The sequence below is a fragment of the Mustela putorius genome, unplaced genomic scaffold (genome assembly GCF_011764305.1).
Source record: "Mustela putorius furo isolate JIRA1106 unplaced genomic scaffold, ASM1176430v1.1 tig00003850_pilon_pilon_pilon, whole genome shotgun sequence".
Classification (NCBI taxonomy): domain Eukaryota; kingdom Metazoa; phylum Chordata; class Mammalia; order Carnivora; family Mustelidae; genus Mustela; species Mustela putorius.
This window is the reverse complement of record NW_025422002.1, coordinates 13,377,240-13,405,045: the sequence shown is the minus strand read 5'-3', so window position 1 is coordinate 13,405,045 and position 27,806 is coordinate 13,377,240. Positions and strand designations below refer to the sequence as shown.

Here is a 27,806-nt window from a genome sequence, read left to right as displayed (position 1 = left end):
TAAACCTCCACCCCACCCTCTCAGGTTCTCTTAGCACCATGTACCTCCCAGAAGACATCTTACTAATAACAAGTTTTGATGTTGTGTTTCTCCCTTTAACGTTGTCTTTCTCCACCAGATTTAACTTCATGAGGCTAGGGCTTTATTTCCGTAACTTACTCCCAGCAAGTGGAACAGGGCCTACCATCCGGAAGAAGCCTCAGTGCATAAGTGAGGGACAAATAACTGAATGAGAAAAATGGGATCATAAAGAGGCCGATGGCTGCTTGCGGTCCCTTCACTGGTAATACTGGACGGTAAATGGTAACAATCTCGATCCTTTTCGCAGCAGCGGACGAAAACCTGCTAGATGGGAGAAGGCAGACAGGTCTTTCAATCAAGGAGGGAAGAACAGGTATGTGATCCCGCATAACTGCCGGAATTACGCTCAAGCCTGCGTCGCTCCCTAGCCTCGCTCCCCAGAAGGGGCCAGACTGGAGGCCTTGGTTTCTGGTCTTAGCGCCAGGAGGAGCCCACCCGGAGCAGCATAGAATCACCTGCAGCGGGCGATTCTTCTCAGCAGCCCAGCCACCGCGTGGGTGGGCGGGGCTACGCCTTCCGAGGCCGTCCCCGCCCCCTGAAGCGTGCGCGCGCCCGTCGTCGCCTCCTGCGTGCGCCGCCGGCTGGGGGCGGAGGTTGTGGGCGGTGGCGGCGGGCGCGCGCGCTCTCGCCCCCTCGCGCCGGTTCGCGCTCCCGCGCCGGGGCTGAAGCGGCAGTGGCGGCTGCAGCGGCGGTAGCGGCGGCTGCGGCGGCGCGGGGGGAGGGTCGGGAGGGGGGGTGGTTGGGGGGGGATGGACCGGGCGCGGCGGCCGCAGCGGCAGGAGCCGGCGCTTGAGCTCGAGCCACGGCACTGGCGGAGACGCCGGCTGCTCCTCCCCTCCCCGCCGGTGAGTGAGAGCCCCCGCCCCGGATGCTGGCGGCGGCCGCGGCCCCTCACGGCCCTTCCGCCTCGGATAGGGAGAGTCGTGAGGGGAGCGTGGCTAGTCGGCACCGCCGACGCTGGCCGGGCCTCCGGCGCGCGGCCTGGCGCGGTTCGGACCCTCGGTCGCCCCCGTTCGGGGCTGGAGCTCCGGGCCTAGGACTCGTCCTCCAGCATCCCGCCAGGCCTTTTTCCTTCCCAGCTCGTTCCGCTGTCATTTCGACCCTGGGGCTTCTCTCCCCACCCCCACTCTTCGCCCCCTTTCCAGCGCGCCCCCTCCGGGGCCGAGGGGAGGGAGGGGCGTGTGAGGAGTTGGGCCGGGGCCTGAGGGACTGTTCGGAGTAGACTGTGAGGGAGGTCTGGGGTCCTACGAGCCTTCGCTCGTCCTGGCGTCCCCAGAAGTTGGCCACTAGGGCTCAGCCATTGCCACCTGAAACCAGTTTTGCACCTTTTGTTTTGATTTTGAACTTGTCGTTTAAGGGAAGCCCGCTGCCCTGGGAACGGGGGAAAATAGGTGCTGCAAGGTGGGTTGGGGAGGGTGGCTGGGGTTGGTCCAAGAGTGCCTTTTATTAATCCTTTGAGGAAGGGATAAGGGGGCTCAGTGAGTTGCCCCTTCCCTGAAGGGCCACAGATCCGTTTATAGCTTGCAACCCCCTGCTTTTTTTTTTTTTTTTTTTTTTTTTTTTTTTCATTCTAAGGAAAGGTGTGTGTAGTGTTAGTCCAGTTGTTGATTTGGCACATTCCTTAACAACATTGATGGTGAGGCGAATCTGTAGCAGAGTTTCTTGAAGCAGCCCACTTGGAGCTGTTGGCTAATTTTCCCCCTTTTCTTTGGTGGCACCATACGTATGAGTGTTGGTAGATTCTAGTCAAAGCTTTTGCGGGCTGCCTATTCATCCTGACTTGTCACAGAGGAAAGGAAGAGGAAAACACACACTCTAATCCAAAATGGTTGTTACAAGTCTTACATACTTATAAGCATCTCTAGGAAAGATCTGCATTCCTAAATTGGCTAATAATTAGTTAAAAAAAAAAAAAGAAATTCAGGGCTTGGAAAGCAGGTACCGGCTTTAGAATAAAACTTTGATATATTTATGTCTTCTGACCAGTATTTTAAATTTTGGGAGTGATTGGCTAGACCAAATCCCTGTCTTTGAAATACCTGTGTATAGAAATTGTTGCAAAGCCTGGAGGAAAGAACCTTATGAAAATGTTAATGACAAGATTCCATCAGGGGCTAGATACCCCCCCCCCCCCAATTTGTAGATTAGAACAGTGAGACTGGTATTGTGAGTAGGTGGTAGTTTTATGAGTGTCCTGTAACAAACCATGCTTATAGGTGGGATTTTAACTATATCTTGTCCTCTCCCAACAGAGTTGGCTTGTATTTTTTTTGAAATCACACACCCACTCTCTGGCTAGTGTAGAAGAATTAAAAGCTGCTTCTGGTCTGTGGGCGGTAACCTTTTAATTTCTAAAGAGTTTTCGGTTGCTTACAGAATAGATTGCTGATCAGCATAGGAAAAACTTAAATAATAAAATTTCATTAGCACGTGATCAACGTGTGTTATAATTATGAGCAATAAGATTTGGCATGGTGTGGGTGTTGTGTACTATGTATAGGAAATTAGATTTCTCAGAGTATTTGCATCTTAAGATAAACAGCAGCACAGGCAGCTGACAGAATGTTGTTATACCTTCCAGTGGTTGAGAGAATCTTTTATGAGCAAAAAAATTCCCTGTACAATTTGATGAAGAAACTCAGTAACCTGGACTAGTTGGTGACAACTAGTCTTAATTAGAATTAATTAGAAGACAACTTCTCTTAATTAGAATAGTTCCCCTTTTCTGCAACAGTTTTTATGCCTGTCATATATGTACAAAACCTATAATGGCTGAGGGCTTAAGTTTAAGTTCCTCAGAATGACATTTATGGATCACTCATTTATTTATTCATCAAATATTTATTGAGTCCTTATTTTGTTGCAAGAGGTTTTCTAAGTACTGGGCTATGGTGGGGAACAAAATAGACAAGGTCCTTTTTATTGAGCTTTTTTCTGTGTGTATGAGAATGAGGATAGCAAACAAATGTAATTCCAGGTAATGCTATAAATCAGCAATTAGCAAACCTTTTCCGTAAAAGACCATAAAGTAAATATTTTAGGCTTTATGGGCCATATAGTTTCTGTTGCAACTACTGTGTTGTTTAGTGTAAAGTAGCCATGGGCAGTACATAAACAAGCACTTCTGTGTTCTAATTAGGCTTTTGAATTTCATATCGTTTTCCCATGTCACAGAATAATCTTTTTTTGGGGGGGGGCTATACTAAAACATGGGGCAAGCTGGATTTGGCCTGTAGGTTGTAATCTGACCCTTTATAGAGAAAGTTTGCTGATTCCTGATACCATCTATGAGGAAAATAAGACCAGGTGATTTGACCAGTGAGCGACTGGTGGGGGACGTGGAGAGGCCTCACTAAAGAGAAGATATCTGAGTTGTGATTTAAAAGATGGAAGAACTTTGCTGGCCAATGAAATAAGTACAAAGATCTGCAGGTAGAAATGAACTGCTCCCATGTTCCCCAGCATTGGAGCTTTACATACCATGTCATTCTTGGCTTTGTCTTTTTTTTTTTCATTTTGTTCTTAACTAGGTTGCCCTCTTCCTGTCAGGTTTTAAAAGTCTACCCGTAATAGAATCTAAGACTCGTAAGGTATCTTAACTTCCTATCCAATTGCTTTCTTCTAAAATGTGCTCAACGATTTTTCAGCTTCTGTTTGAAACCTTTGATGACATAAATTCATTACTTTGAGGTAGCCTAGCTTTAATTGTTAGAATGTTCTTCATGTTGTAATAGGATTCACCCTTTCTACCTTTTTTCCCTGATGCTGCCTTAACACTGACCATGGAGGAACCTGCAGTGGGGTTGCACCTCATTCACAGGATTCAGTTCTAACTGAAGTCAGCACTTGAAATAAAAATCATATAAAATGAAAACTACACTTGAAAATCTTTTAAATTGTGGGGCACCTGGGTGGCTTGGTTGGTTAAGTGTCTGAGCTCAGATCTTGATCTCAGGGTTTTGAGTTTAAGCCTTGCTTGTGTTGGGCTCCATGCTGGTCGTGGAACCTACTTAAAAAAAAAAAATCGGGGCGCCTGGGTGGCTCAGTGGGTTAAGCCTCTGCCTTCAGCTCAGGTCATGGTCTCAGGGTCCTGGGATCGAGCCCCACATCGGGCTCTCTGCTCAGCCTGCTTCCCCCTCTCTCTCTGCCTGCCTCTCTGCCTACTTGTGATCTCTCTCTCTGTCAAATAAATAAATAAAATACTTAAAAAAATCCCTTAAAATGCTTAAAAAGCATTGTGTGCATGTTTTTGTATGTATAGTGATATATTATTCTTATGTGCTTTGCAAACTGAGAGCCACTGAGCATTACTGAAGGAAGAAGCTGAAAGAAATAAATTATTATGTAGATATGTAGACCTTAAACAACTTTGCTTTTTAAAAACAGCTGTCAAATCCCTATCAGAGAGTAGTGGATAGTGGAAAATTTTAATGTGTTCCTGCTCCTTGCAGGGCTAATTTTATTGTATTTTTACTTTAAGCCTTTATTACACTGATAAATGTTTATAAATGTGTTGTGATATTAAATGAGATAATATATATATGGAAGCACATGGTAAGTGGTCAATAAATGTTTGCAAGATTTAGATTTAAATTTTTGCTTTAGTGGGCTCATATGCACACTGTCCTTTGAGAAGTTGCAGAGAAGAACTTGGCCACCTGCTTCCTGTCTTTCCAAATTGGCATTTCCTGTTGTGGCTTTACCAAACAGCTGTCACTCTCTATGTCCTTGAGTGTTGGTCACATTTTACTGGGAGGTCAGCTAGTAAGTTAAATGGCTGTATAATGTAACTCTGTTCTGTCACATGACTCTTAAAAAGTATTTGAACACTGCTGTCTCCCAGTTAAGTCTTCACTTTTCAGGGCTTAATTTCATTTCTTTCATTTCTTTTAGTCTTGTTTCTTCATCCTCTGGTTGTTCTTTTGAGTATACCAATTTTAGTATATGTGCTGCCGAAGCGAGCACTTTTATGAGCGTACCAATTTATTCTTTTTCACTTTGGTACCCTAAGTACATTTTAAGGTACAAACTCAGCTTATATCTCCTTGATGAAGTCTACCCTCATAATAAGTACATAATTCTAGACCTTTTCTATATTCCTAATATACTTTTATCTACATTTCTCAATTTAATTTTTTTTATTTGTTTCATGAGCATTTTTCTTACCTCACAGACAGTAAGCTTCTTTTTTTTTTTTCTTTAAGATTTTATTTATTTGTCAGAGAAAGAGAGATGGAGCAAGCACAAGCACGGGGAGAGACAGGCAGAGGGAGAAGCAGATTCCCCACTGAGCAGGGAATCCAATGTGGGACTCGATCCCAGGACTCTGGGATCATGACCTGAGCCAAAGGCAGCCACTTAACTGACTGAGCCACCCAGGCATCCCGAGACAGTACACTCCTTAAGGGCCAAAACCATGTTTCAGGTATCTTTCGTGCCTGATGCACTGAGTAAAATTTCAGGCATGCAGTATTTACAACTAAAAAAAAAACACACAAAAAAAATAATTTTGAAAATAAACTTTCTTTTTTTAAAGAACAGTGTTATATTTATTGCATTATTGTGAAGATAGTACAGAGTTCCTGTCTATCCCACACTCATTTTCCCTTATTAACATATTAGTGTGGCACATTTGTCATAAGTAATGAACTAATATTGATACATTATTACTAAGTCTATACTCAGAGTTCCACAGTCTTTACCTTAATGGCTACTCCCACCCCCACTTTTTTTTTTTTTTTTTTTTTTTGAGAGAGAGAACAAGCAAGCAAGGGGTGGGGGGAGATGGAGAGAGAAAGAGAGAATTTTTTTTTTTTAAGATTTTATTTATTTATTCTACAGACAGAGATCACAAATAGGCAGAGAGACAGGCAGAAAGAGAGGGGGTGGGGGAAGCAGGCTCCCTGCTTAGCAGAGAGCCTGATGCGGGGCTTGATCCTAGGACCCTGGGATCGTGACCTGAGCCGAAGGCAGAGGCTTAAACCCACTGAGCCACCCAGGCGCCCCGAGACAGAGAATCTTAAGCAGGCTGTATGCTCAGTGTGAAGCCTGATGTGGAGCTCGATCTCACAACCCTGGAACATGAGTGAGATGAAATCAAGACTTGGATACTTAACTGACTGAGCTACCCAAGTGCCTCCCCTTAATGTCCCTTCTTGTGTTTCAGGATCCCATTCAGGATGCCACATTATATTTCATAATTTTGTCTTCCCAGCTCCTCTTGGTTCTGAAAGTTCAAGGCTTTCCTTGTTTTTAATGACCTTGGCAGTTTCAGAGGTAATCAGTTAGGTATTTTTGTAGAATGTCCTTCAGTTGGTTCTTGTGTGATGGTTTTCTAATCGTTTAGACTGATGTAATGTGATTTTGGAAAGACCACAGAGGTAAGGTGTCATTCTCATCACAAATCAAGAGTACATGCTAGTGATATCACTTGCTGATGTTGATGTTAACCTTCATCATCCAGTTTGTGGTAGTCTTTGTTTTCTTGACTGTAAGTTACCCTTTTGTTCCTCCCTTTCTGTGCCATGATCTGGAAGAACATTACTGTGTGTAGCCTACACTTAATGAGTTATGCTCCACCTCAGGGGTGGAGTATCTACATAAATTTTGTTGCTCAAGTTGTTTGAGGTTTGGCTTTTGGGAACTCTTTCACTTGGCTTCTGTATCCCTTCCCTTTGACATACTCCCACGGTTATGTGTGAATGAGTACTTTCTTTCTGGCAACATAAGATGCTCCAGGCTCATCTTTTATATATCATGTTCCGCTTCCAATAGTCAGCCATTTTTCTAAGGAGTCCTAGTTCCTTTTATTGGGAAGTGGTATTAGAAACTAAGATTTTGGGTGCTAGATGTGCTAGTTGTGACTTGAGTATTGTTACTTCTAGGCCTTCTGAGTGATAGAACAAGGAGATACGTGTGTCTGTGCATATACACATCTGTAAATCTTTCTGTATGTAACCGTTTGTCTCTATATTAAGCCAAACATGAGTTCCTACTGCAGTTTCCAACTCTGATTCCTTAGTTACCACATGGATCATTCTAACCTCCTCCACTTCAGCCCATGCTCCACTATACATTTTCTTAGTTCTTCAATTCCAGTATACATTTGAAGTGGGTTCAGAATTGTTAATCTGGATACTTGTGGGAAGCGATTTTATCAAGTAGAACACTGTGCTTATTGATGGTTTCTTTTGTCTTTAGTCTTATAGACTCCACTTATTTCTACATTACCTGGTCAGCACTTTATTTCTCTACCTGGTTTGTGAGGTTGTTTCATATTTGTGATAGATTTAGGTTGTTTTGTCATATTCTGCATTCTGTGTCGAGACCCTTTTGTGTCTTAAAGGATTATTTAAAATTTTGCATGCATTAAGGCTTATTCTCTGTGCTTTAACACAGAGTGTGTTCTTATATTCACCATTATGGTGTCCTCTAGTTTCACTCCTCTAAAAAATTTGTCCCTCACCTATTTAACTTGACTGATACCAGCCCCTGGCAATGATTGATCTGCTTACTGTCCCTTGCCTTTTCCAGAATGTCAATATTTTAAATTTTAAAAAGTATTTTTGAATGATTTTTTAAATGAACACATCATTTTGTTAAGTAGTGGGAGATGCAAGTACTAGACCGCCAACACTCTGGAAACATTTTTTCTATTGAGATAAAATTCATTTAACACAGTTCATCATTTTAACCATTTAAAATGTACAGTTCAGAGGCTTTTAGAACATTCAGAATGTTGTGCAACCACCACTAACTAATTCCAGAACAGTTTCATCAACCTAAAAAGAAACTTCATATTAAACAGTTCTTCCCACCCTCTGGCAATCACTAGACTGATTTTTGTCTCTACCGGTTTGCTGATTTTGTACATCTCATTTAAGTGGAATTATATAGCATATGGTCTTTTGTTTCTGGCTTTTGTTTAACAACATTTTAAAGGTTTATCCATGTAGCATATTTCAGAACATAATTCCTTTTTTGTGGATGAATAATAATCCATTATAATGGATTGGACATACCACATTTTATTCATTTATCAGTTGATGGCCATTTGAGTTGTTTTCACTTTTTAGCTATTATGAATAATGCTGCTGTGAACATCCATGGAAAGTTTTTTTGTTTGAACAAGTTTTAGGTTCTTTTGGATGGATAACATACTGCTTTTGATAAATTTTATTTTCATATTGAAAGGGAAGTTATATTACCCAGTGGCTTATTTGGTGTAAAGTGAGGAAAGAATGCTACTTTCTCTTGGCATGATATTTATCAGTGAATAATGAAATCACATAATTTTCCTGTTGTCTTTGTAAAGAATTTTTGTCCAGATGGGGCAACAGTAGGTAGCCTTCCCTAGAATTCTGTAAGGGGAACATCCTGATTTATGTTTTGTACCATTTAGTTGTCTTTCCTAGTAGCAAGTAGTCACTCATTGTGAAGTTGGATCAGAAGATCTGCTTGTGGTCTAAAGGAATCTGAGTGTATGAATTATTTTTAACATTATATATTCAGAGGGATAGTAGGCAGGATTCCCATTCTGTAATCTGTTTGGCATCAGTGATATTATAAAGGTTTTATTCTTATTAACCACATTCCCTCTGAGGTTTGGACTATAGTAAAGTGGCATTAAATATTAGTGTTTTCTTTTTCCTATTTTAGCACTCAGCCCTGAAGCTTTGTTTTGGAGTTATTGCTTCCACACCTTTGCTTTGATAAATTCATTTTCCTCAGCAAGACTTGGCAAAAGTGTTCTTTTGCCAGTTTGGGGTAGCTTGATCAATTCATTGAAATCTAATGTTGTTTTTCATACTTCTTGAAGGAACATTCTTTGCTGGCTTTATAAGCTTTCTTCTAAATGACTTTGAGGTTCCCTGGAGATAATAAAATATAGATAAATTATATATTAACCACCAACATACTTTATCCCAAGAATGTCTCTGTAGGCAAGACCTTTTGTGTAGTAGAACACTGGGCTGGAACCAAGAGTATTTTAATTTTACTTGTCTAAAAACTCACTCTCTATTACTGGACCAGTAACTTATACCTTGGGACAATTTTTTGTTGAAAAGTAATATTGACTTTATCTACAGGGATGTTGTGATAGGAAATTAGTTCTATTAATCAGGGTACTTTATTTTTTGAAGGCAAGCATTTTGAAAGATAAGTGTTATGAAAGTTTTTGTTAGTGCTTCCCCTCCCAATATTTTAACAATGTAGATGAATCTGTTATCTCATTATAATAAAAGCCTTTGTCAAATACTGTATCTGTATTCTGTTTACTATTTCTAGTGCTCTTCATTTTTCTGCATAGTTCCAGATTTCTCCTGGCACCTTTCCTTCTGAATGAAGGACTTCTTCAACATTTCTTGTAGTGCAACTTTGCTGCTGATGAATTTCTTGCCTTGATTTATAGAAGTTGTTTTCACTAGATATAGAATTTTAGGTTGACAGTATTTTTCTTTAAGTATTTTAAAGATGTTTCCTCACTGTCTTTGGTCCGCATTGTTTCCAGTGAGAAGTCAGCTATCATTCTTTATGCCTCTGTATATAATATGTGGTTGTTTTCTTTCAGCTGCCTTTTATTTTTCTTTCAGTTTTTAAAAATTCTGGTATAATACACAGAACATAAAATTTACCATCTTAACTATTTTAACTCTACTGTTCAGTGGTATTTAGTACATTCATATCATTGTGCAACCATCACAACCATCTTTTTCCCAAACTCTTCATCTTGCAGAAGTGAAGGGTACCTATTAAAAAAAGCAACTCCAAGGGGGCACCTGAGTGGCTCAGTTGGTTAAACTGCCTTCAGCTCAGGTCATGATCATCGAGTCCTGGGATCGAGCCCTGCACTGGGCTCCCTGCTTGGGAGGGACCCTGCTTCTCCTTCTGCCTGCTGCTCCCGGTGTTTGTGCTCTCTCTCTCTCTCTCTCATTCTATCTCAAAAGAATAAATAAAAATTTAAAAAAAGAAACATTTGGGGCATCTGGGTGGCTCAGTGGGTTAAAGCCTCTGCCTTCAGCTCAGGTCATGATCCCAGGGTCCTGGGATCGAGCCCCGCATCGGGCTCTCTGCTTGGCAGGGAGCCTGCTTTCTCCTGCCTCTCTGCCTGCCTCTCTGCCTACCTCTCTGCCTACTTGTGATCACTGTCTGTCCAATAAATAAATAAAATCTTAAAAAAAAAAAAAAAAGCAACTCCCCATTCCCGAAGCCTCTGGTACCTACCATTTTGCTTTCTGTGATTTCGACTACTTTAGGTACTTCATATAAGTGGAATCATATACTATTTGTCTTATTGTGACAGGGTTACTTCCCTTAGCATAATGTCACAAGGGTTCATCCACGTTGTAATATGTGTCAGAATTACTTCCGTTTGAGGCTGAATACTGTTCCATTGTATGTTTAGACCATATTTTGTTCTTCGTTTTTCTGTCAGTGGACATTTGTGTTGTTTCTGTGTTTTAGCTATTGTGAATAGATCTGCTGTGAACATGAGTGTACAAATACCTCTTTGACGTCCTGCTTTTAGTTCTTTTGGGTCTGTACCCAGAAGTGGAACTGCTGGATCATATGGTAATTGTATGTTTAGATTTTGAGGAATTGCCATGCTGTTTTTCACAGTGGCTCTGTTGTTTTACATTTCCACTAACAGTGCATCAGGTATTAAGTTTCTCCACATTCTTGCTAACATTGTTATTTTCTTCTTTTTTTTAATAGTAGCCATCCTAATGAGTATGAGCTGATATTTCGTTGTGGTTTTGATTTGCATTTTTTTAAAAAAGATTTTATTTATTTATTTGAGAGAGAGAGAGAGAGTGCATAAGCACAAGCATGAGTGGTGGGGAGAGGGGTAGACTCCCTGCTGAGCAGGGATCGGAATGCAGGGCTTGATCCCTGGATTGAGACTGTGACCTGAGTCAAAGGTAGAGGCTTAGCTGACTGAGCCACCCAAGCACCCCTGATTTGCATTTTCTTAATAATTAGTTATGTTGAGCATCTTCATGTATTAATTGGCCATTCATATATCTTCTTTGGACAAATGTCTGTTCATGTCCTTTGTCTATTTTTCTATTGAGTTGTTCATTTTTTATGGTTGTTGAGTTACAAGCATTCTTTCTATATTCTGGATATTAATTACTTATGAAATATATGATTTCCAGATATATTTTATCCACTCTGTATTCCTCTGTATGCTTTTTTTTTTTTTAAACTTATTTATTTTCGAGAGAGAGAGAGCAAGCACATGTGTGTGCAAGCAGGGGAAGGGGCAGAAGAAGAGGGAGAAAGAGAATCCTTAATCAGACTCCTTTCTGAGCATGGAGCCTGAAATGGGGCTCTATCTCTGGCTGCTTTTAAGATTTTTTCCCCTTATCTCTGGATTTAAGGAAATTGATTTCAATTATTTCTTGGTGGAAATATTTCTTTCTTTGTTTCTTGAACATGGTGTTTGTTGAGCTTCTTGTATATGTAGGTTTGTCATTTTCATCAAATTTAGCAGAACATTTTTGGATATTGTTTTTTCAAATCTTCCCTCTGCCAAGTTTCCAATTACACATAAGTTATTAGGCTCCTTAAGTTTGTCCCATAGCTCACTGATGCTGTGCCCTTTTTTTACTAGTTTTCTTGTATTCTGGGTTTCATTTTGGACAATTTCTGCTTTTATGTCTTTACATTCACAAATCTTCTCTTCTGCATTGTTTTATCTGCTCTTAATCCCATTCAATGTATTTCATTTCAGTCTTCTATATATTCTGTAATTTGTAGTTTGACAGAAATGCAGTGACATGGCAGGTATCAGGAAATATTATCTTAATTTGCTGTCAAAATAAAAGATTCCTAATTCTGTAAGCTATTAAAGGGTATATAAAACTACTGTATGTGTTGAATTAACCTTGTCTCTCGGTTTCCACATTGATTTTGTTTTTCTGCCAGACCTACCTAGACATTTTTTTGCATGTTATTTTATATTTCCTTTTGACGTGGATATCTGCTGACATAGACATCTGTTCTATAATTCTTGTTTTATAAGGCTCCAGAGTGCTTCGTCTGTTTGCCAAACTAGTATTATTTGTCTGTATTTGTTTGGATGTAAGATATGAGCATCATCTTGCTATAAGAAACATGAAATAATTTTTTATACTTTGTTTTACTGTACTGCTTATTTTATTAATAACCAGAGAGCTGGATTACCTGCTGAAGTGTACCTTTGATTGCAGCTGTTATTGATAACCTCTGTGCCACCTGGGCTTGGCCACTTGTATTTCTTCCATGTGATCTTTTAATGTTACTAATATCAATTTAAAAAAATTCTGCAGTCTGACAACTGGTAATTGTTTGCCAGCCAGTCATTTGCATTTAGTAGTATTTCTCCTCTTGCTCCCTGTCCCAGCAGGTGTTACTTTCTCGAGGACACACCCACAGTTAGCCCTTTCTTCAGATGCTGAGCTTGGTGAACAGCTGCTCTTGATCACAAGATTTAGAAGACACAGTCTCCATCCTCCCAGGCTGGATCTCTTTTGATATGGATCTTCTGTTTCTATGTCTTTTTAAAAAATAACTTTCTGGGAAATACTTTGGATTACAACTGTTCATCCTCATCTATGCAAAGAAAGGAAAACTGTTGTGCTGGGATTTTTGAGGAGGTATGTTGTTTTTCCTTCTGTTGCAAAACTGCATCACTTAGGCACTCAGAGCAATAGACAGTAATGACTTAACATTGACTCTTTCCTTACTAGAACTTCATTCTTATTCATTCACTTGTTCCATCTTCCCTTTCTCTCATTCTCGCTTTTTTCCCTAACTATTGACATGATTTAATAAGAACTTTCTTGATGTGTGGATATAGCAGCTCATTTCTTACATTCTTCCTGAATGTCTTTGGACTCTGGGTTAGACTTAAAAGTGACAGGAAGCTGTTTGAATACTTATGCCTCAAGTTGGGATTGTGACTGTGATGAACAGAGTTTGTTCTCATTCTGGATAGACACTGGGAAAGCTTAGTATCTTTAGGGTAATATGTAGCTATATGATATTGTAGGCTGGTTCAGTATCATTTGTAAGAGGAGATAGGGTATTGGAGATTTTTTTTTTTTTTAAGATTTTACTTAATTATTTAAGAAAGAGAGAGAGAGAGCTAGAGATAGAGATAGATATGTGGGACTTGATCTTAGGACCCTGAGATCATGACCTGAGCCGAAGGTGGATGCTTAGCTGACTGAGCCACTCAGGTACCCCTGACATTGGAGAGTTGTGGATTAAAATTTGACAGACTTCAATCCCAGTTTTGACATTGTCACTGCCATGCTTTGGGTTATAGAGTATGTTTGTTTTCGCATCTCCAAAATTCAGCTTATCATTACTTGCTTTACACAAACCTCATGGGGTTGTTGAGGGTCAGGTGAGAAATTTTGTGTGGAAGACTATTTTATCACTATAAAGGCTTGTTACTGCATTGCAAAGAGCTGTAGGCATCTTTTTACTCAAAGACTCACTTTTTATTTCTGTAGACTTTTTGATGGTACAGCCCTGTTAAGAATCAGATTTTTACATTTCCATACTTAATCATGGATGAGCAGTAGTGCTTCTAGTGCCTAATTACATGTAGGTGCTCTGTATATTTTAAAAAGTGGATTTGTTGAATATGATGCTAAGAAAATGTCGGTTTGTATGGTAAGGGACTATTTTACAAAATTTACTGTGTAGTGTTTTGAAGAGAAATATCATTTGTTTATTTTATGCATTTAAAAATATTTATTGAGGACTAACTAGGTTCTGGGCTTTGGGGAAAAAAAGAAAAATTTCTACTTTCATGGAAGTTATTTAATTTTTTTTTTTAAAGATTTTATTTATTTATTTGACAGACAGAGATCACAAGTAGGCAGAGAGGCAGGCAGAGAGAGAGGAAGGGAAGCAGGCTCCCTGCCGAGCACAGAGCCCGATGCGGGGCTCGATTCCAGACCCTGGGATCATGACCTAAGCCGAAGGCAGAGGCCTCAACCCACTGAGCCACCCAGGCACCCCAGTTATTTAATGTTTTATGTGGGGAGATAAAATAAACAAGGTAAAAAAGTAGAAACCATTATTTTATAATGACAAGTTTTTCTTTTTTTTAATTAATTAATTAATTTATTTAACAGAGATCACAAGCAGGCAGAGAGGCAGGCAGAGAGAGAGGAAGAAGCAGGCTCCCCGCCGAGCAGAGAGCCTGATGCAGGGTTGGATCCCAGGACCCTGGGATCATGACCTGAGCTGAAGGCAGAGGCTTAACCCACTGAGCCACCGAGGCGCCCCATAATGACAAGTTCTAATGAGAAAAGTAAAAGCAGGAAAGAAGAATAGGGCATATTGAAGGGAGGGATTGAGTGGTCATAGATGGCTCACAGAAAAGGTGACATTTGAGTGAAAGCTTGAAAGGTGTTAGAGAGTAAGCCATGCAGATAAATGAATGAAGGCAAGTGCAAAGGTCCTGAGACAGAAACTTGCTTGGGAAATGGCAAGAATTGGAAGGGTAGGTGCTTATCTTGTGGAGCCTCAGGGAAGTACTTTCCAAACTTTAATGTGCATATGGTTTATGTAGGTGGTGGTTGTTAAAACTCAGATTCTAATTTTGTAGGTTTGAGGTATGGTTCATTTCTAACAAGCTCCCAGTTGCTGCTAGTACTGTTGGTCCTTTGTAGGGCTTTAGATGTTAGGCTGAGTGATATGGGAAATCTTCAGAGAATTTTTGGGTGGTGGCATGCCATAATCTGCTTTCCATTTTGACATCATGCCTCTGGCTGCTGTGCTGGTAATACACTGGTGGTGGGTTTGGCAAGGGCAAAGGCAGGAATACCAGTTAGGAGGCTATTGCTGTAATCCAAGTGAGAGAAGAAGACAGTTTGCACTGTGGGGTGGCAGTGAATGTGGTGACACATGGTCTGGTTCTGGATATAATTTTCAAGTATTATCAACTGATTTTGCTGATAGTTGGTTGTGTGCTCTTAAAGAAAGGAAGGAATTAAGGAAAATTTGAAGATTTTTGCTCCAAGTTCTTGCAAGGACACTATTGATATGAGAAAGACTAAAAGAGTAACAAGTTTGGAAAGGAAAAACAGGAGCTCAGGTTTTATGGATGCCTTATTAGAGATGTTAAGTAGGTAGTTGGTTTATGAATCTGGTATTTAAGAGAGAGGATCTGCTGGAGGTGTGCCACTGGGTGTTACTGACAAAAGTATTATATTTAAGTCAGGAGGCTGGGTGAGGTCACCAAGGAAATGAATAGAGATAGAAGTAAGAAGTTGAAGAACTTAACTCTGGAGTGGACCAGAGGTTAGAGTCTAGAAGTGAGGAAGATGAGGAATAGTCAAAGAGACAGCATCAGCCTGGGAAGTAGGAAGAAAGACAGGTGTGAGGTTATCCTGAAGCCAAATGAGGAAGGTGTTGTTATCAACTGTGTTAAATACTAAACAATTAAGAGGAGGGCTGAGAAATAACCATTTATTTAGCAATGTGGAAGTTATTGGTAATCTTGGTAAGAATGGTTTCCAGAGGCAATGGGAGTAAAAATCTGTTTGGAGAGGTTGCTTTTCCAACAGTAAAACAGTCCTAAGTCCTGATGAGGTGGTATTTAGGTAAAAATATGTAACTCTAGATAAATGTCTGGGATAGGAGAAGATTTAAGATGTTTAAGTACTATTATAGCAACTGGTTTGATTAATTGCTCATTTAGAGTAATATTCAAAAGTGTGCTTTGAAATCTTTAAGGTATCCTAAACCACTGATTCTTAGTTCCTGAATTTTTATTTCATGCCTTTAGGGTTTTTAAATCATCCTTAGCAGTTATGATAAAAAAGAAGAAATGTAAGGGTTGGTTAGGAACCATCAGGCTCTCAGTTACTCTTCTTTCCTAGGTTACAGGTATTTAAAGACACTTTAAATACTAATTGGTAGTCAAAGGGGACTGTGAGAAACTCCTCATACTTACCTATTCCTTAGCAGAAGTTTTCCATCTTTGTAGCATACTTAACCTGACGATCTTGTGCAAACAACCAAAATAGGTAAGTTATGCTTAGATACAACTTAATCGGGCTTTATGGAACACCTCTTTTTCTTCATTTGTTTATTTAAAAAATATCTATCAAATACTTGCATAGATGTTTGGTTCTGTTTTAGCTACTGGAGATGCAGTAAATTAAAGTTTCTGCCTGACTGGAGCTTATGTTCTAGTTGGAATGAATGAAGTAGCAGATTGAGACCAAAACTTGTTGGTGGTCTGAGACTAGTACCGGTTGTCTTAACATTGTGTGGTCATATGGGAATCACAAAGAAATAAAATTGTAGCAAATAGATTAATATAGAACACTATGCCTTTGTTAAACATTGACACAAATTACTTTATTTCCATTAGAATTTAAGCTACATTAGTTTCCATGGATAGATACAAAGTTTATCACTTAAGATATATTATACTGTAAATAACAGTAGCAATATCTAACAGCTGCCTAAACAGTAAAGACTCTAAATTGTTTCATGTAAATAGAAACAAGGAAATAGGTGGTTCAGAGCTAGTTTGGTAGCTTGGTAATATTTATTAGACCCAGGTTTTCCCCCACTTTAACTCTGTTATCCTCAGTATTGTTTTTTCAGTTTCTCTGTGTAGCCTCATGGTTGTAGGATGACTGCCTTAATTCTAAGCAGCACAACTAACTGCATTCAGAAACAGGAAATGGAGGACGAAATATTTTTCTAATGGGAAGGCTCAGTTGTTTTAAAAGGGGGGAGGGAAATAATTCCCAGAAAAGTCTCCTAAATAATGCTTCATGAACTTTAGGAGTAATTGTAAGACTGACCTAGGGAACTTGTTAAAATGTAGATTCCACTGACGGAGATTCTGAAATCTGTAGGTTTTTAGTGGGGTCTGTGAATTTGTATCACTAATGCATTTGCGTTTGACGCTAATGCTGTGAATTTAAGTAGCACTGCCTCATTGCAGAGAGGGTCATATTGCTTGCTGCCCCTCACCCCATGCATGTCTGGGAACGTGATTACCTGGCAAAGAGAATATGATAGCCATAGTTGGCTTCAGCTGGTCATGAGTCATCTCTTGGGATTGGGCACATTACCATCCTGAGCAAATGTGAATTCTGATTAATGAGGAAGAAGGGGGAGCGCCTGGGTGGCTCAGTGGGTTAAAGCCTCTGCCTTGGCTCGGGTCATGATCCCAGAGTCCTGGGATCCAGCCCCGCATCAGGCTCTCTGCTCAGTGCGGAGCCTGCTTCCCCCTCTCTATCCTCTCTGCCTATTTATGATCTCTTTCTGTGTCAAATAAATAAATAAAAAAAATGAGGAAGAAGGGAGAAATGGCTATGGGATGGACAACTAAGCATCTAGCACTTTTGCTATTATAAAAGTTTCAGTGAATATCCATGCTTCAAAGAAAAGGTAGGTATAGTTAAAAATTTTATAGATACTTCTAAATTACTCTCTAAAGAATTGGAATCAATTTATATTCCTGTAGCAATCTATGTAGTACTTCTTTCCACTCCTTATTAGATATGTTACCTACTTGGATAGGTAAAAAATGTTATCACATTATAGATTTGTTTATTATTTTTAAAGATAGCTCCATGCCCAGCATGGAGCCCCCAATGCAGGGTTTGAACTCATGATCCTGAGATCAAGACCTGAGCTGATACCAAGTCAGATGCTTAAATTACTGAGCTACCCAGGCGTCCCACATTATAGATTTAATTTAATTTGCTTTTCATCTCACATCCGTCAGAGTGGTTAAAATAAAAAACATAAGAAACAGTGGTGTTGGTGAGGTTGTGGAGAAAAAGGAACCCTAATGCGCTGTCATTGAAAATGCAAACTGGTGCAGCCACTGTGGAAAACAGTATGGTGGTTCCTCAAAAAATTAAAAATAGAGGGGCACCTGGCTGGCTTAGTTGGTAGAGCATGCAACTCTTGATCTCTGGGTCATGAGTTTGAGCCTCACGTTGGGTGTAGAGATTATTTAAAAAAGAAAAATAGTTAAACATATATGATCCAGTAATTATGCTACTCTAAGTATTTACCTAAAAAATACAAAAACACTTAATTAAAAGGTATACATGCTTCTCTATGTGTATAGCAGGATTATTTATAATAGATAAATTATGGAAGCAGCCCAAGTGTCCATCAATAAATGAGTGGATAAAGAAGATGTGATTATGTATATTGTATATATACAAATATACATACAATAGAATATTATTCACCTATAAAAAATGAAATCTTGCCATTTGCATCAGCCTGATGGATAAGAGGGTATAACACTAAGTGAAATAAGTCAGAGAAAGACAAATACCATATGACTTCACTCATGTGAAATTTAAGAAATAAAACAAATGAGCAAAGAAAAAAAAAAGAGACAAGCCAAGTAATAGACTCTTAACCAACAAGAACAAACTGGTGGTTACCAGAGGGGAGGTGGGTGGGGGAGATGAGTGAAGTAGCTGATGGGGATTAAGGAGGGCACTGGTGATGAGCAGTGGGTGATAAATGGAATTGTTGATTTGCTGTATTGTGCACCTGAAACTAATACAACATTGTATGTTAACTATACTAAAATTAAAATGAAATTAAAATTAAAAACTTTAACCATATAAAAAACTTTACATTGCTCTTTTTGAGTGAGGGTGAAGATCTTATCTATGTAAAAACAATTAATATTTGCTTTTCTGTAAACTGGTTGCTCATGTTAGAGTTTGGTTATTATTCATTGATTAATTGCTTTTTTCACTTAGGAATTTGTAGGAGCCATTTATATAATGAAATCAGTGTATGTGTTGCAAATGTCTTTTCCCAGTTTGTTGGTCTTTTAAACCTGGTTTGCTTATTTGTTTTGTTATGAAGCACAGTGTGATCATAACAGGCTTGTAAGTTCTCTTTTTGCCAAGCTTTATGAATCTAGATCTTAAATAATGATGTAATATGCATGCTTACTAAAAATTTTGTAAATGACGCCCAAACTGGGAGTGTTATCTAATAGGTTGCCTTAAAGAATATCAAGGCAATGTAAGCAAGATGAGGTATGAAAGTGACGTGATAAGTGTGATTGAAATTTAAAGTCTTTCTCTTTAACAGAAATATCGGACCAAAATAATTTTTTCATTTGGAGCCACAATAGTCTGAGGTAGTTAATGGTATGATTGGGCTGTGAAAAGAGGTAACATTGATGCACTGATGACTATTTATAGATGTACAGTGCTAAATTAAGTTATATAGTGCTAAATTAAGAGATGTAATAGTCCCTTTGTTCTTATACTGTCAGATTATATCCGGGTATTGTGTCCAGTTATGGATTTTACACTTCAGTGGGTAATCTAAATTGTTCAGATGAATGTGACTAGAATACTGAGAGAGCTCTAGGCACCATATTTAATGAAGAACAATTAAAGAATCAGGAGCTGTTTTGCTACAGAAGATAATACTTGGAAACTTAACTATATTTGAAGGATTGTGTTAAGCAAGAGAAAGCAGACTCATCTTTATTGCTTCAGAGGATAGACAGTGGTTAGAAACTATGTTGGAGATGAATTTCATCCCATGGTGGAGACCTTTTGCACAGTAAAACATGTCCCACAGTGGAATTGACAAAATTATGAGGTCTCTGTCATTAGAGATATTCAAGTATTGGTTGGATGATTGTCTTCTGGAGATACAGGTGTTCTGCAGTTTGGACTACATGATATTTCTTGTCCATCCCAGCTCTTAAGATTTTCTAATCTCAAGTAGACTCTCTCCTTTGTGCTAATATTGGTAACAGTGAAAAGGTAATGAAAATTCTTGTTGACTTTAGTTCCTGTTTGTTTGTTTTCTTTTTTTTTTTTTTTGAAGATTTTATTTATTTGACAGAGAGAGACAGAGAGGGAACACAAGCATGGTGGGTGGGAGAGGGAGGAAACAGCACCCTGGAGTCATGACCTGAGCCAAAGGCAGCCGCTTAACAACTGAGCCACCCTGGCGCCCCGACTTTAGTTCCTCGATAACTAAAGAAAAATCAAGAAATGTTTTCCAACCAGCAAGAGAATACAGTGCCAAAAAAGGTAGTTTTTAAAAAGTGTATAAAGCAGAAAACTAGAATACTATGTCTGTATATGGATTATTTTTATGTTTTTGACAGCATTTCTTTTTGAAAAAAATTATTTTTATTTTTTTAGATTTTATTTATTCATTTGAGAGAGGGAGGGAGAGAGCATAGGCAGGGAGGGAGGGGCAGAGGGTGAGGGAGAAACAGGCTTCACTCTGAGCAGAGCAAGTGTGGCTTGAAACCAGATCCTAGAACGCTGAGATCACCTGAGCTGAAGGCAGACGCTTAACTGACTGAGCCACCCAGGTGCCCCCTTTACAGCATTTCTTAAGGCTAGTCTGTCTGACTGCCTGCCTGCTGGCCTCCCTGCCTGTCTCCCTTCCTCCCTCTCCCCTCTCCTTGCCTTCCCTTCCTCTTTCCCTTTCCTGTTATGTTTTGCTTTTGCTTTTGTTTTGTTTTCTTGTTCTACAATTCATTTGCCATATTGGGGTAGGTGGTTTAACTGTAGATTGTGAGACAAAAGTGGGAGAGGAGTTCTTTGCTTTCCCTCCCAGGAGTCCCAGTTGTGTTATGGATGCTTATAAATTTTCCTAAATAGCTTTCTGTTGGGCAAGCTGTGGTAAATACTTGTGTGTGGGTCTGAAACTGGAGATTGGCATACAAACATTCTAGGAGTCCTGGGAATTTCTTGGACTTGTGGTCAGCTCCCAAGAGCAGCTTTGTTGTCCAGATGTTCAGGAAAGTGGCTGGTAGAAACTTGCTTGAAGACTGATAAAGCTGGGGGAAGGTATGGCTCCACAAAGAGGCACAGCATTACTTTCCTCTGGCTTTTCTGTGATAGAATGAGTAGGATGCTGCTCCAGTTAAGCACCAAGAGGTGTGGGGCCTGTGCTGTTACTCAAAAGCCTCAAACCTGGCAACCCCCTTACTGCGCCTTAAAATTAGTGTTTCAAGAGCATAATTTAGGACATATTCTTAAGGATTGTTAGAGAGTTTATAATTTTATACTACATAATGGAAACTAAAGGTTGCCATAGTGTAGATTTAGTTCTCTGCTACTTGCTGTGCAATGGAAAAATTAATGATGAGATTTAATTTTCTCATCTGCTCTTGGGGGCAGTATCTGTCTTTCAGAGTTGTATATACTGGAAATAATTTACTCTAAGGTTAATGCCTGGCATAAAAATGGCATGAAATTATTATTTTTAAAAGATTTTATTTTTTAAAGTCATCTCTGCAACCAGTGTGGGGCTCAGACTCACAGCTCTGAGATCAAGAGTCACATGCTCCACTGACTGATCCAGCCAGGCGCCTCGGATGATATAAATTTTTTTTTTAAGTAGAGGTTTTCACTTTTATTTATTTTGTTATTTATTGTGTATTTATTTATTTATTTGAGAGAGAGAGCACAGAGGGAGAGTGAAAGGGAGAAATAGATACCCTGCTGAACAGAGTGCCCCACTCAGGGCCTGAGCCGAAGGCAGACACTTGACCAGCTGAGCCACACAGATGCCCCATGATATATAATTATTACAAATTATTATTAGTAGCAACTATTCTGACAACAGAACTTAATTTTTGGGGTCTTCTCTTTATACATGTTCGGCAAGGTAAGCTGGGAGATGGTATCAACAAATCCATTTGTTTCTTTAAGTTTTATAAATATACACTGGAATTAACTACTTATGTGTGGGTTTTTCCACACCAGAACCAGTTCTCCAATTCTGTGACACTAGTCCTACATTTGAATTCAATTCTGACACTGTGTACCTGGAGTTAAAATGTCAGATCCTTCAAGTTAAGAGGGCTCTGTTTCATAAGACTGTCCCCACTGTTGCAAGTCCTGGGCCACCTGTACTTCTTCTCCAGCTTTGTAAAAATTCTGATCCCTCCTTAGATTCAGTGATTTGCTGGGATGACTCAGAACTTGGGAAAAGCACTTTACCTATGTTTACAGTCTTATTATAAAGAATGCAATTCAGAAACAGCCAGGTGGGGAGATGTGTAGGGCAAGTATGGGGAGCTTCCCTGCCCTCTCTCTGCATCAGTGTGATCACTCATTCAGAAGCTCTTCAAACCCTGTCGTTGAGGGGTTTTTGAGAAGGTTCTGTTTCCTAGGAATGATGGGGTAATAAATAAATCATCAGCATTGGTAGTTAACTTATTCACTAGCCTTTCCCTTTCCCTATATTGAGGGGTGGGGCCTGAAAGTTTTAACCCTCAAATCCTGTGGTTTGTCTCTCTGACAACCAGTTCCCATCTTGAGCTATGTAGGGGTCCACCAGAAGTCACCTCATTAGCATAAACTGCAGTGTGGTTGAAAGACTTGTTATGAATAACAAAAGGCACACTCCTGTCACTCATAAAATTCCAAGGGTTTTAGGAGTTATTTGCCTGGAATGAGGGACAACATCCAAACACAGTTGACCCTCAGAAAACGGGTGTAAACTTAATGCAGGTCTGCTTACACGTGGGTGGGTTTTTTCTGTGTGTTTGATAAAAAACATTATAGTACTATAAATGTGTTTTTTCTTATCATTTTCTTAGTATTTCCTTTTCTTTAGCTTACTTTATCTTGAGAATACAGTATATAGGGGCGCCTGGTTGGCTCAGTGGATTAAGCCTCTGTCTTCAGCTCAGGTCATGATCTCAGGGTCTTGGGATCGAGCCCTGAATTGGGCTCTCTGCTCAGCAGGGAGCCTGCTTCCCCCCCCCAACCCCTTCCTGCCTCTCTGCCTACTTGTGATCTCTGTCAAATAAATAAATAAAATCTTAAAAAAAAATACAGTATATAATGCATAACGCATATAACGTACACAAGTTGTGTTAATCAGAATTTATATTGTTGGTAAGGCTTCCAGTCAACAGTAGGCTTTTAGTAGTTAAGTTCTTAAGGAGTCAAAAGTTATATGCAGATTTTTGACTCTGCAGGTTGTTGGTGCCTCTAACCCCCTTGTTGTTCAAGAGTTAAACTGTAACTAGATATTGTTTTTTAGAACAGAGGGCTAAATTTCAGAACATTAGTATTGAATCCCCTCTGGGTCATTGATTTATTTCTTTATTGGGCCATGGTGCCACCGTTTTGATTCTTGGTAATGTAAATAATATTTGTTTTGAGATTTTTAGATGAAAGGTGCTATTGAAACACCTAAATGCTGTATTTCTGAGTGGTCTTTATCAAATTCCAGTATTGTTTCTTTTTCTGCCTAGACTTTTGTCCTCAGTTGGCTGTACTCTAATCCAGAGACAGAGCTAATTCTTCAGTGTGATGTGACAAAAACAGATCATTTTTCCAACAGGAATAAGGCTCATTTTTCTTAAACTATTGGGTCATGAGATTTGGGTAGAGATTTTTTGATGGTCTTATTCTTTTTAATGATAAACAACAATCAGGACAAGAAAGGTAATTTGTGCGAAATTTTAAGTTCTTTACTACTTTAAAGTTTTTTTTTTCTTCTTTACCTCCTTATTTTAACCCACTGAGCCACCCAGGTGCCCCTTTTTACCTCCTTATTTTAATATGCTTTTTAGAGATGTAGACACTGCTTTCTCCTAATACAAAAATTTCCTTAGAATGTAAGCCTTAATGTAGACTACTTTTTCTTTCTTTTTTTTTTTTTAAGATTTTATTTATTTATTTGACAGAGAGAAAGAGAGATCACAAGTAAGCAGAGACACAGGCAGAGAGAAGGGGGGGGAGCAGAATCCCCGCTGAGCAGAGAGTCTGATGCTGATGCTCGATCCCAGGACTCTGAGATCATGACCTGAGCTGAAGGCAGAGGCTTAACCCATTGAGCCACCCAGGCCCCCTAGACTACTTTTTCTAAAGATTTATTTATTTGAGAGAGCAAGCAAGCATGTGAATGCAATGGGGGTCAGGGGGTGGGCAGATGGAGAGAAACTCAAGCAGACTCCCCACAGAACAGGAGCCTGATGTGGAGCTGGATCCTATAACCCCGAGATCACGACCCTGAGATTATGACCCCAGCCAAAATCAAGAGGTGGATGTTCAACTGATTAAGCCACCGAGGTGCCCCAGCCTTAATTGATGTTTTAAATGTTTTTGAAGATCCATGGAAAGTATTTTGGTAAGCAGGAGTGGGCACTGGTCTATCTCCTAGCAGAGTTCTTCATCATATTAGGCACTTAATAAATAACTTTTTCTAGAAGTTAGAAGCCTTGGTTCTAACCTTTGTTTCCAACTACCTGTGTGACTTAATTAGAGTCTCATATCTCATCTTTAAATTTTTAAGAATCCCTTCTAGCTCAGATTCAGTGACTCAGTTCATTCCTGGCCTTACTTTCAAAAATTTACTTTAAGTATGGCCTTTAAGTCTGTTTCTTGAAAACAAGCATACAGAGTCAGTCACCAGATAAGCTGAATTAGAAAGTGTGAAATAACCCACCCCACAATGACTGAAGTCACAGACTTCAGTTATTTTGCTTGGCTGTATGTTTTTCCTTTACTCTGGGAGAGTTACCTTGGGTTTTCTAAACATATTAGGATGGGACTAGGTATTTATCAACTACTAGCTTTCTTAACATCTACCCAAAGAGGATAGAATGGGAGTTTCATAGAATGATTATTTTTCCTGTCATACATATCCCTAAATAGTGCCATGTGCCATATTGTTTGGATTAAACTGTTATTAAAAAAGAAAATTGTTTTCTTAAGATAGGTTTAGAAAATCTGGCTTGCGTGGCTCAGGTGGTTAAGCGGCTGCCTTTGGCTCAGGTCATGATCCCAGGGTCTTGGGATGGAGTCCCACATCCGGCTCCCTGCTTAACGGGAATCTGCCTCTCCCTCTCCCACTCCCCTACTTGTGCTTTCTCTCTTACTGAAATAAATAAAATCTTTATTAAAAAAAAAAAAAAGCTGGCTAGTTGACTGACTTTAAGAATTTCCCCCATGTTAATGATACAGAGAAGATTAGCATGGATCCTGCACAAGGATGACATGCAAATTGGTGAAGTGTTCCATAATTTTAGAGACTCGGGGCTCAGCTCAGCCCATGTCTGTTTTTCCCACCTTCTTGAATAAAATAATTTACAAAGAAAAAATTTTTTTTCCTTGTGTTTTATGTCATATTTTGGCAAAGAATGTAAATACACTGAAGAAGTGTACAGTATTATGATTGTCAAACTTCTAATACGATTTTAGAGTTTAATTTTTTTTTACTTTGCAAAAATAATGGTTTCTTTTACAGTGTTTTAACAGTTACGATTTTTTTTTTAAAGATTTTATTTATTTATTTGTGAGAAAGAGAGCGAGCACAAGCGGGGGAGCAGCAGGAATAGGGAGAGGCAGGCTCCCTGCTCAGCAGGGAGTCTAATGTGTGACTCCATCCCAGGGTCATCGGATCATGACCTGAGCTGAGGGCAGCTCCTTCACTGACTGAGCCACCTAGGTGTCCCTAAGCTTTTCTTTCTTATGGTCCTAAAATAAGGTGACAGACCTGGCAGTTTAAAATAAAATAAATTTAGGTTTAAGATAGTCTAATATCTGTTAGTAAAATTAAAATCAAAATAATATATTTTATTTCTGGTATATGGCACTGTGGAAGCAAAGGAGGGCTGGGAAGCCAAAAATCTAAGATACAGATTCAGAGCCACCATTGATTTAGTAAGTATTCATTGCATGCCAACTTCCCAATGTAGAAGCTTACTTCCCAATGTAGATAGAGGAAAACATAGTTAACTTTTTTTTTTTTTTTAAGATTTTATGTATTTATTTGACACAGAGAAAGAGGTAGGCAGAGGGAGAGGGAGAAGCAGACTCCCTGCTGAACAGGGAGGTGATGTGGGACTTGATCTCAGGACCCCGAGATTATGACCTGAATTGAAGGCAGATGCTTAACTGACTGAACCATCCAGGCACCCCCATAGTTAACTTTTGAAGGCCATTAATTTGTATTATAGGAATTTAAAGAAGGTAGAGAGTAGGTTAGGTGAGTGCTGAAGTGATTAGAAGGATATGATCTGCGGCTTCTATTTGGATAAATGTTGGAAAAAAGGGTTAGATTACACTGCAGGTATGGAAAATAACATGAATAAAAGCATGGAGACAAGTTAGTCTTATATTTTGTATCTCTACATTTATGAGACTAGCCTAACCTATTTGTTGACCTTTTGAAATTAGTTTTTAGATAAAGGCAGTTTGAGATCGGGAGGATGGATTTCTCTGGGTGGGACTAAAACAAAGGAAATGGGGAGACTTGATTTCATAGAATGAGCTGGAGAGGGAAGAGACTTGCATAGTTGAGGACAGTTTGGAAGTATCATGTTGTAGTCATGGAATAAGAAGAAAAAAATACTCAAAAATAACTTTTATTGTCCCAGTGTGTGAATAAACATCTGTAAACATCTTTTGATAAAGAGTACTCTCCCAAAACATTAATTTTTTTCAAAAGTTTTAATCCAAAACTTTAAAAATTCAGTGACAAACAATTACTTTATATTAGTTTGCTAGTGGTTAATATTGAATAAAACCAGCATATGAATTTTGTATGTTTATGGTAAATAATGCCAAGTGTATTGGATTTCTGATCTGGCCTGGATTTGTTAAGCCCAGAATTTTTTTGTAGCAAATAGTAAAAATACAGCTATGGGCCTTTGTATGCTATTAGGAAGCAAATGAGAGATGAAGACTGGAAGCCCAAGGTGTTTTTTATTTCAGAATCTAGGTTTAAGAATTGGGGCAAAAATCAGAGTATAGGGGTGCCTGGGTGGCTCAGTCAGGTGTCTGCCTTTGGCTTAGGTCATGATCCCGGGGTCCTGGGATAGAGTCCCAGGTCAGGCTCCCTGCTCAGCAGGGGGTCTGTTTCTCCCTCTCTCCTTGTTTGTGCTCCTTCTCTCTCAAATAAATAAATAAAATCTTAAAAAAAAGTCAGGGTATAAGGGCCCCAGAATAGTGGGTGTATTTTATTTTGATCTGCCTCTCTTTTTCTGCTGTTAAGAAGATGAAAGTCAGTAATGGGTTTCTGATAAGCTCTGATCGCTGATGTAGCTACATATGAATGACTCCCAAATCTGCATCTTCAGCCTACACTCCCTACTGGTTCCTGAAACTTAGTGCCTTCTACCAAATTCATTGACATTTTGTCACAATCTCTTTGCATTCCTGTATACTTATGCCACCTCTAGTTTTACTTATCTTAATTAATGGTTCATCCTTCACTTAGCCAACTAGTCTGTAAAACTTGGGTTATCTTTAGTTTCTTTCTGTTCTTGCTCTTTATGTTGACCAGCAAATGTGTATTTTACTTTTGAAATGTTTCTTCTTTATTGAAACTTTAGGATGTACATTGGTTCACTCATTTATTCTTTCATTTATTCTGGCACATTTATCGAGCACCTAATATATGCTAGGCACTGTACGAGGTATTTGGGACATAGTGGTAAATAAGATAGATCAGTTTCTTGCCCTTATAGAGTTTATAATCCAGGCTTTCATCATTTTCCCTGCATCCCATTTGAATTATTGTGAAAGTCATTCTTATTTTTTCTGGTTATAAATATAATACACACTTATTTTAAGAAGTGCAAGGATTATAGAAATGTATGACACTGAAAGTAGGAGACTGCCTCTGTTCTCATCCACCAGAGATAGTGCTGAAAAAATTTGCATTTCTCTAGGGTTTTTTTTTTTAAACATAGAGCCACAACTTTTCAGCAC

At 39.2% G+C, this 27,806-nt stretch overlaps 1 protein-coding gene and 1 non-coding gene across 4 annotated transcripts in view; both read left to right on the top strand.

Annotated features, from left to right (window-relative positions):
- The first annotated feature begins 797 nt into the window (after nucleotides 1-797).
- The window catches only part of TMCC1 (transmembrane and coiled-coil domain family 1), a 253,470-nt gene continuing 226,461 nt past the window's right edge, over nucleotides 798-27,806 (top strand). The window contains exons 1-2 of one of the 3 annotated variants that reach the window (XM_045063343.1): nucleotides 798-926; nucleotides 12,473-12,722. The gene's annotated coding sequence lies outside the window, so the exon portion shown is untranslated. Of the gene's footprint in view, nucleotides 927-12,469; nucleotides 12,723-27,806 lie in introns of all 3 variants that reach the window. The other 2 variants (XM_045063344.1, XM_045063342.1) reach the window with 2 other exon arrangements.
- On the top strand, nucleotides 25,015-25,118 carry LOC123387248. Its single transcript, XR_006601582.1, has one exon. It is a non-coding gene; the product is annotated as a U6 spliceosomal RNA (small nuclear RNA).